We start from the raw sequence: 9,798 nt of genomic DNA on the forward strand, positions 1-9,798 counted from the left end.
TACCTGTGATGTGTGAGAGGTTCAGTCTATCACCTATCAGATACCTGTGGGGCGTGAGAGGTTCAGTCTATCACCTGTCAGGTACCTGGGGTGTGTGAGAGGTTTAGTCTATCACCTTAGTTTATCACCTGGGTTTAAAGCAAGTGGAACAAAGATGGCCTGATTGCACTAGCCACAGCTGTTTACACCTTTGGAGCAAGCTGAGGACTGTGTGAGGGCACTCCAGAATCTGGGTGCTCAGCCGACTAATATGCCTTACACAAGGCCTGCCTCCAACCTCATTTCGTCCTAGGCTCTGCTTCTGTTTCTGAGAAGGTGACCTATGACAGCTGACAGGTAAACATGGGACAAACAGCTAGCTCTCAGGAAGAATGGAGTTGAAAGACCCTTAAAGAAATGAACAACACAGGGCTTTGGAGTCCCTACTCCCATTGCAATAAAAGAATCACACACATAACTTGTGACTTCCCACAAACTGAACTAATAGCCTGCTGTTGACCAGAAGTCTTCCAGGGGACAGAAACAGTCAGCTGACACATATTTTGTAGACAATACCCATGTGTATTAGACACTGCACCTACATAAAAGCTGCATTTTCATTTCATGAATTTTCTTTTTTTTTTTGGACAATGATCCTTCCTTGGGATTCATTTATCTTGAAATGGCAGGCTACTGCAGCTACAAACCTCAATTCTATTGTGCACCTGAAGCGACTGAGCTTTTCTTTCACATCATGACTTCCCTCTGCTTCTCGGGAGCCTTCCAGCATCACCAGGGGCACTCCGTATGGGTCCCACAAATCTGTCTTGCAAGTAACAGCAGAGTGCTCTTTAGAAGTAGATGTCACTTCACGTATTTTGGAAGTGTCCTTGGAGAAGTATATCACACTTGGTAAAGTAGAGGCTCAGAGAAAAAGGGGAAACCCCTCAATGGGGGGGGGGGTTTGACCCAGTGGCAACAACAATGTGCTCCAACACAACAGAAATCATGAGGGTGGTGCAGGACCGAGCTGCGTTACATGTTATTGTTCTGTGGGGTCGTTATGACTCAGAACTGACCTGATGGCATGTCACAACGAGTTTTGCTCAAGTCTCAGGTCAGTGGAAATGGGTAATGGTAATGTTGGTTCTTCTGGCAGTCCATGGTACCTTCAATATTCTCCTCCACCATCATAACTCAAATGCATCAATTCTTCTACGGTCTTCCTTATTCACTACCCAACTTTTGTGTGCATATGAGGTTATTGAAAGTACAACGCCTTGGGGCAGGCGAACCTTAATCCTCAAACTGACAGCTTTGTTCTTGACTACTTTAAAGAGGTCTTGTGCAGCAGATTTGCCTACAGCGATATGGCATTTAATTTCCTGACTGCTTCTTCCATGAATGTTGATGGTAGTAGATCCAAGTAAAGTGAAGTCTTTGACAACTTCAATCTTTCTCCATTGATCATGAGTTTGTTTATTGGTCCAGTGGTGAGGATTTTTGTTTTCTTTACATTAGGGTGCAATCAATACTTAAGGCTGTGCTGTTTGAGTCAGTGGAACTAGCAAATTTATAGAGACAAGTTGCTCTCATGGATTCTAGGGCAGGAGGTGAAACTGGACTCTTCAGAGACTAGATGCGAGAACTTTAAACTCTTCAGTCTCAGGATGGGCTCGTTTATACACCACCAGAGTCTTTCTCCATGAGACCTACATCTTGGTATTCTGTTCCAGCCTTCCTCAACCTCCCCGAATACTCCTTCAAGGCAAAGCTAGGAAGGCCATAAGTCATTACTGACTCGTTTTTATTACTCTGTTTGCGAGCAGTTTGCATCATTAAGGAACCCTTAGCATTAGGCATGGAGATCTCAAAACTGTGTTTGGGAGGAGTGCCCACGCAGCCTGTCTCTAACAGTGACCTCTGCCCACAGCTTCAACCCCAATTACATTCTTGGCTGCTTGCATGTTTGCAAGAATATGTCCATCACCATCTCTCCATTGTCTTCTCTGTCTTCACATTTCTTACTCACCCAGACCTAGCCTGCTAAATTCTGTAGTCAGTGCATGCTGTGTGCCAGGCATTGCAGAAGTCAGGACAAGCAGGGGTAGACTGAGGTAAGGGATAACCTGCAATCTCCAGCAACTTCAACACAAGACGGGCTGGTTTTCCTGTGTGGGAAGGTCTGTGTGTCAGAGCCAGGGGGAAAAGCTAGCTAAAGTAAATTCTTCTGATCAGCTGTTGTTGTGAACTGGCATCAAGTTGGGCACCAACTCATAGCAACCTGGTCTAGGATTTTTGAGGTTAGCAGTCCAGTGCTTATCCTCCAGCAGCACACCAGGACTTCTGGCTGGCTAGTTTTGGTAAATTGTTAAGGATTGACCCAGCAAGTTCCTTGATGAAGTATCTTTCTGCACTTAGTTAATCGACAGTGGATCCTGGAACAGCTCAGTCTTGAACTGGGTGGGTCGACTTACATGTAGGTATCTTTTGAAACACCATGTGGCCCTCCGGTCAACTGCATATTGCAGTCAAAACGACCTCTCGCGGTTCTCATGCATTCTTCATGGCGTTAGTGCAACACCGTAAACATCAGGGAGATAGCTACACACTCCTCAGCACAACCAACCACATGAACTCACAAGGCAGCATCTGCCCAGGGAGGAAGCTCAGAAGGCAGGAAGGGACAGGGGAGAAGGAGGAAAGGAAACAGGAAACACAGGGAGGAAGTGGGAAGAGTGCTGTTACGTGGTGGGGACTGCGATCAATACATGACACAAAATGTGTACTGATTGTTGAATGAAACAGCTGATCTGCTCTGTAAACCTTCACTCAAATCACCATAAAAAAAATCTAAAACCAGAGTAAGATAGGGAGAGGGAATGTGGAGCAGAATTTCAAATTCTCACGGACCCCAGACTTTCTGAGCTACAGACGGGTGAACCCCAACATACTGTCTTGAGACCATCTCTAAACTTTAAACCAAAAATAACCCTTGAAGCTTTCTGAAAACCAAACAATCGTTGTTAAGTGCTGTTGAATTGACTCCAACTCATAGTAGCCTTGTATTGGGTTTCTGAGGGGCAGCTTGTGGGCTTGAATTACCAATCTTGCAGTTAGCAGTCCAGTGCTTATCCGACAACACCATACCATGATCCCAAGCAATAGTTTAGTGTTTTTTTTTTAATTAAATGTTTTTATTTTGGATTGAGTGAAAGTTTACAGGGCACATCATCAGCTTCACATTCAACCATTCATATAGCTTGTTTCATTACATTGATTATTATCCCCTCCATATATCATCAGTTAACAGTGTTTCTCTCTATCCTCTTTAGCTTTTTTTTTTGAATGGGGGGGGACTTGCCTTTTTGGAATTTACAGTCTCGGCTTTTAGGGAAGGTTTTTACATTTGTCTGTGGATATCCAGGGCTCATGTATGAGATTACTAACAAGCATTACTGAATAATCAGATGAGGGACAGTTTGCTATGTCTACTAGGTAGCTAAAGTCTGATCCTCAGAGCCTATGGTTTGGACGGTCAACAACGCTTGGGCCCACAGGGGCTTGGCCTCCTGACTGGGTCTGCACGGTCTGCATCCAAATCCTCCTTATTTATTGTTTGTCTTAGGCGGTCAGTGCGAATTCCTCAGTCTTACCAGTCACTGAAAATAGTTTAGTTTTAACTAGTGAAGAAAGTCTGCTGTAAGCACTGTGTTCTTTGAAGACCCACCTTATGGGATCAAATTGAAGCAGCAACTTGGAAGATGAGATTAGATCCTTCCGGGGCAGTGGGTTTGAGTTAATGAGGGAGGACCAATTCAGAGGACGAGGGCAAGAGTACACAGGAGAATGTCATCAACTCACCGAATTGTGCAGAAACCGTTGGATTGGTCTGTGCTTTGTTGTGAATGTTTTCAACAATGACAACAAAATAAATGATAAAAAAAATTAATTCAACATAAAATTTTCAGAGTGGACAGCAGGCACACAGGAGGGAAGAGTGACTCTCCCTGAGGTCCACTGGGGAACCACAGAATGCCCAGGGGACCACAGAACGTCACTGGGAACCACAGAACGCCCGGGGCTACCAACAAAGATGGAATCCTCATGACCAGGACCCTGGTTGGGACTTTTAGCCTCTAGGACTGACAGACAATATGTCCTATTCTGGTACACCAGGAACAAAGACACCCCCAAAGGGCAGCATGGGTTCTGATCACTTCCTGAACTGGAAAGGGAAGCAGCCACGTGCCAGGCAACCCCACTCTTCAGTCTCCTGACTCCACGCTCTTACACATCACACTCTCTCCCCAAGAGACCTCGAAACTTAGCGGTCTAGGTGAGCTGGAAAGACACGTTCATTACTTCTCACTGAAATAAGACTGAAGGTCAGGTCCTGGGATTGATGACCGATCACTTTACCATGCAGACGATGGGCAGGGTGGTCCACACACACTCCTGGACCCCTTTCACAATCCATTCCCAGCTGGGTGACCTGTCCTCCCCTCCTGTGATTGGATAGAGTCCCTGTTTCTGACGCCACTCTGCCTCCAGGTGCTAACGTAGATTTAATGACATTTCCTTCCTGTTTAAATGCTGCAGGAATTTACATCGCATTTAAATATTTAAATATCACCAACATTCCCAGTGAAATTTATGCTCCTCTGGTATTTTTCTCTTCTGGGATTTTTTTTTTTCCTTCTTATAATAAAAATTCTGTTTCCTTTCCCTAAATGGAGCAAAAGTAGACACTTCACAAAAGTCTTTGTGTCCAATTCTTGAGCACTATGCATGCTTCCTTTTGAGGATGGCTTCCACCCTGGACTAAAGTTTATACTGCTAACCACAGTGGTAACAGTCAGCATAGGACTAATACTCACTGCTTGCTATATTCAAAGTAGGAGTCCTGCTGTGGTACTGTAGGATAAGCACTGGATCCTAAACCTCAAGTTCAGTGGTACAAACCCACCAGACCCTCCTCAGAAACCCTATACAGTGTTGCCTGAGTTGGAACTGACTTGCTGGCACTTAACAACAACAACATATGCAAAGCCCTGGTGTGATGCCGTATGATAAACCACTCTCGAAAACTAAACAGGGTCACTCTGAGTCAGAACTGACCTGACAGCCAACAACAAGAATAACCACATATGCAAAGCCCTGTGAAGGGTTACCTGGCCATAAGGGGAGTTTGCCCCTGACCACCTCAACAAAGCAAATAGTGTAATAACACGAGTGAGCTGTTGAGTTCTCCAGTGCATATAAAAGTCCCATCAAACCTACAGTGGTGTCTGTGACGTGTGCTATGTTATTGTTGTTATGACATGTTGAGTCAGTTCTGACTCATAGTGACCCTGTATAGGGTTTCCAAGGAGCAGCTGGTGGGTTTGAACTATCGACTTTGTGGCTGGCAATCCAGTGCTTACCCCACAGTGCCACACCAGGAGTCCATGAAATGCGTGGTAGCAGGATGTGAAAGTGCATATTCTGAAATGATGAACGTGGGACACGGACACGAAGTCAGCTCGTGCTGTTGTAAATGGGTGTCCGTAGACTTGCTGGATGCAGGGATACCACCAACCTTTAACTGGTAAAAAGCACAGCATCTGCAAGGCACCATGTGCAAAGTACCATGAAAGGAGGTGTGTAGCACTGCGTGTTAGGCACTGGGCTTCTAACTGTAAGGTCGGCGGTTCAAACCTACTATTCACTCCATAGGAGAATGATGAGACAGGCTGTAGATCAGCAAGGAGCCACATGTGATTCCACAAAATGGGCAAATGCCGGGCCACGCTGGGCAGTGTCCTCCAACAAATGCATGCAGGGTGTTTACTCAAAACTGACAGGTGTCACGTTTGGGGATTTTGAAGCAATAATTAAACTGCAAGATCAGTAGTTCAAACCCACCAGCCACTCCTTGGAAACCCTATACAGGGTCACTATGAATTGGAACCATCTTGATGACACTTAACAACTCCAGATAGTTGAATATTAGACATTATCTTAGACTTCCAGAAGAATGGCCACTTCTCTTTTGGAAGAAGTACAATCAGAATACTCCTTGGAAGCAATGGTCATTAGATTCTGTCTCTGGTACCCTGGATGTGTTCTCAGGAGGGACCAGTCCCTGGAGGATATCACACTTGGTACAGTAGAGGGTCAGTGGAAACGAGGAAGACCCCTGATGAGTTGGATGACAGAGCAGCTGTGACAATAGGCTGAAACACAGCAATGCAACAACTGTGAGGACGGCACAGGACCGGGCAGTGCTTCATGCTGTTGGACACAGAACCAACTGGACGGCTCCTCACAACAGTAACAAGGACAAGTCGAGGTTGGGGTCCAGGACTCAGTATTTTTAACAAGGAACTTCCAGACCCCAAACTGTAGGTGAGTTTGGGAAGCTCATCACTAAGGGAGTGGGATCCGGAAAAGCTCGTCTGGGAAACGCTGTCTCTCCTCCCCACACTTGTAGCGCCCCTCACGCCTCAGGCCTGGCATCTAGCCAGGTGGAAGGAGGGAGGTTTCACTTGCCAGTTCTTCCTCAGCTTCTATGGGAAGGGGAGCGTTGCTGCTCTACCTCTACTCTTCCCAACACCCAAACATGCCTGCGCTGTCCTGCATTTCCACACAGATGCTAACTCTTCCAACCCACAGAGTAAGCGGAGGATTTACGAATTAAAAAAAAAAAAAAAAATCCAAATACTTTAAAGATTGGTATGGCTTGAACTGAGTCCCCCTATACCATGTGTTCACTTGGCCAGGCCACGATTCTCAGGATTATGGAATCACCTTCTACGTTGTGATCTGATGAAATTAGCCAATGTGTTGTAAATCGTCACCTCTGTGAAGAGGGGTCCTGGTGTGGTGCTGTAGGAACAGCACTAGACTACTAACCACAAGGTTGGCGGTTCAAACCTACCAGCTGCTCTTCAGAAATCCGACACAGGGTTGCTACGAGTTAGGACTGACTCCACGGAACTTAACAACAGGAGGTAGGATTAGAGGCAGTGATGTTGATGAGTCAGGATACAGTGTATAGAATTAGCCAATCTCTTCTTAGCGGAAAGGCGATTAAACAAGTGAGCAGAGCTCAGAGGGACCTACTGCTACCAAGAAAGAAGAGCCGGGATTAGAGGGCACCCTTTAGATGTGGGGGTGTCTCACTAAGAACCTCTCAGACTCAGGGGGAGATTGCTGTGAAGACAACAATGTGTAAGGAACGCAGGGCCCACGGATGCAGAGAGAAAGCCTCCCCAAGAGCTGGCACTTGGCGTTTCGACTTCCAGCCTCCTAAACTGCAAGAGAAGATATTCGCTTGTTCAGTCATCTCTTGCGGGATGTCTGTCGCAGCTTTGTCATTGTTATGTGCCGTTGAGTCAGTTCTGATTCATAATGACTCTGTATAGGGTTTCCAAGGAGTGGCTGGTGGGTTTGAACTGCTGATCTTGTGGTTCAAACCGACCTTGGGGTCCGGTGCTTTATCCTACATTACCACAACAGCAGTCGGTAACTAAGACAAAGATTTCTTCTTTATGTTTTAGCCACAGGTGAGCTGTCACACTGAATCACACAAGCATTTGCAGAAGTCAACTGCATACCAAGATGTCAAGGATTACTCCGCAACACATGGAAGTAACAAACCATTAAAATGAATCCCATGAAACCCAAATTAAATGCACCAACAGCCCATAGCTGGACACCAACCATGACCACAGCCACCCCAAAACTGCCTGACACAGAAAAAGTGGGATGAAGGCAACACTAGAGGGGTGTGTAAGTGGTTGTGGCTAAACTGTGTTACTCTGCAAATGCTACGGAGTCCTGGTGTGTCACTGTAAGGTCAGCACTGGATTGCAAACCACAAAGTTGGTAGTTCAAACCCACTAGCCGCTTCTCAGAAACCCTATACAGGGTCAGTATGAGTCGGCACCTACTCCACGGCACCTCACAACAACATACTGTGTCCTGGTCAACAAAAGAAGTTGAGGAGGATGGCAGATGGGCAGATGGGAGGCAGGGTTAGTAACACAAACTCAGAGGGGAAGTGCTGCAGCCCCTCCTCCCCCCCTGTGAAAATCCACTCAATAATGCAGCACAGAGAGCAGTAACACTCGGCAGTTTATTTTTTAGTGGGAATTATGCAAAGCAGATGTTATCAGCATCTATGTGCGTTAGTGTCTTGCTTATTGGACTTGAAATACTGACGGTGACAAAGATCTCACGTAAAGCTCACAATACATCATTCCAACAAGGACTTTGACGACAAACTGGCTGACAACTTCTAGCAGCTCCGAGATGGATGCAGATGAGCGGCTTTGCAAGAAAACTTGATCTGCCTCCCGAAATCTTGCAGCTTGTGTTATGAAGATACTTGACAATTGGTTCCACAATCTCCAAAACTTTACAACGATTCTAACATTTTACTAGACATGAGCAATATTGAGTGATCAGGGAGAAAGAAACTCTTCTAAGCTATCAATAATAAAAAAGAAATTGTGATCAACTAAGTGCCGGACTGCGTATCACAAGGTCTGTGGCTCAAATCCACAAACTGCTGCTCGGAAACCCTATATAGGGTCGCTAGGAGCCAGAACCAACCTGATTATAGGGCGCTTAACAACAACACATACATACATATATGTATATATCCAGACAGAGAGAGAGAGCGCCCCGGTGTGGCTCTGTAGGATGAGCACTGGAACTCAAGGTCAGTTTGAACCTCAAGGTCAGCAGTTCAAACCCACCAGCTGCTCCTTGGAAACTCTATACAGGGTCACTATGAGTTGGAATTGACTTGTCAGCACTTAACAACACCAAGACATGAAAAGAAAGGAGCACTGTGGGGGCAACAGTAAAGTGCCTGGATGCTCACCTAACGGTGGGTGGTTCGTGCCCACCTGGCAGCTCGGTGGGAGCTGGTGATTTGCTCCCATAGAGACCACAGCAGAGGAAAGTCTGTGGGGCAGTTCTACGGTGGCACATAGGTTTGCTATGAGTCACAGTGGACTTGACAGCATCCAACAACGACAATGGCATAAAAGACAGTTGTTGAGTGGCATGGAGAGTGTAGCGCCCGACTACTTCCTGCAAACTTGGAGGTTAGAACCCACCCAGAGGTGCCTTGGAAGCAAAGACTGATGAACTCCTCCTGAGAGGTCACAGCCTAGACAGCTCAGGGAGCATTGAGACCATGTGCCTTCCATTCAACACATCTGTAGTCTTGACTGATTTACTGGTTAGGCTACAAGACAGACGGAATGATCTTTTAGTTATCTTTCACTAAAGAAGCAACTTACAAGGGAGAGACCATGATGGAGGACTAGGCAGATATGCTTCTCAGACCCTCCTTAAGAGATGAAGGAGACCAGAGGAAACACATAAGACGATAATTCTGGAACCCTGAACTCAAGAGGAAAGGTTGGAGAAGCAGATCGGACACTTACTAGAAGGAGAGGCTGAGCAGGGGCAGTGAAGGAGGGGGGCAGACTGGTGAAGAGTCTCCCAACCAGATGTGACACGGTCATTCTGAACTCTCACTGGCAGCAGCAGAGACAGCAGCTTGGGAGCAGGGACTCACAATACGGAGTGACAAAGGAAAAGGTGTGCTTCATTCTCATTCTCCACGGTAACCTGGCGACTGGAGATGTGGCCAGCCCCCACCCTCTTCCACCCCAGTGCAGCCCTCTGAGGTCTGGGAATTCACAGTTGTGAGGTTGTGGGCAGCCCCAGAGAGACGCTGGTGCTGATGGTGTGGCCTTGGTGCCTGGATTTCGCGGGTTCTGCTGCAGATGTGCAGAGCCCGCAGAGCCACCTGAT

The 9,798-nt window shown here is 46.5% G+C and overlaps 1 protein-coding gene across 1 annotated transcript in view; it reads right to left on the reverse strand.

The window, feature by feature from the left end:
• The window catches only part of TMEM132D (transmembrane protein 132D), a 745,873-nt gene that overhangs the window by 17,795 nt on the left and 718,280 nt on the right, over positions 1 to 9,798 (reverse strand). The window lies entirely within an intron of this gene.

This window comes from Chrysochloris asiatica, unplaced genomic scaffold (assembly GCF_000296735.1).
Source record: "Chrysochloris asiatica unplaced genomic scaffold, ChrAsi1.0 scaffold00261, whole genome shotgun sequence".
In the NCBI taxonomy this organism is placed as follows: domain Eukaryota; kingdom Metazoa; phylum Chordata; class Mammalia; order Afrosoricida; family Chrysochloridae; genus Chrysochloris; species Chrysochloris asiatica.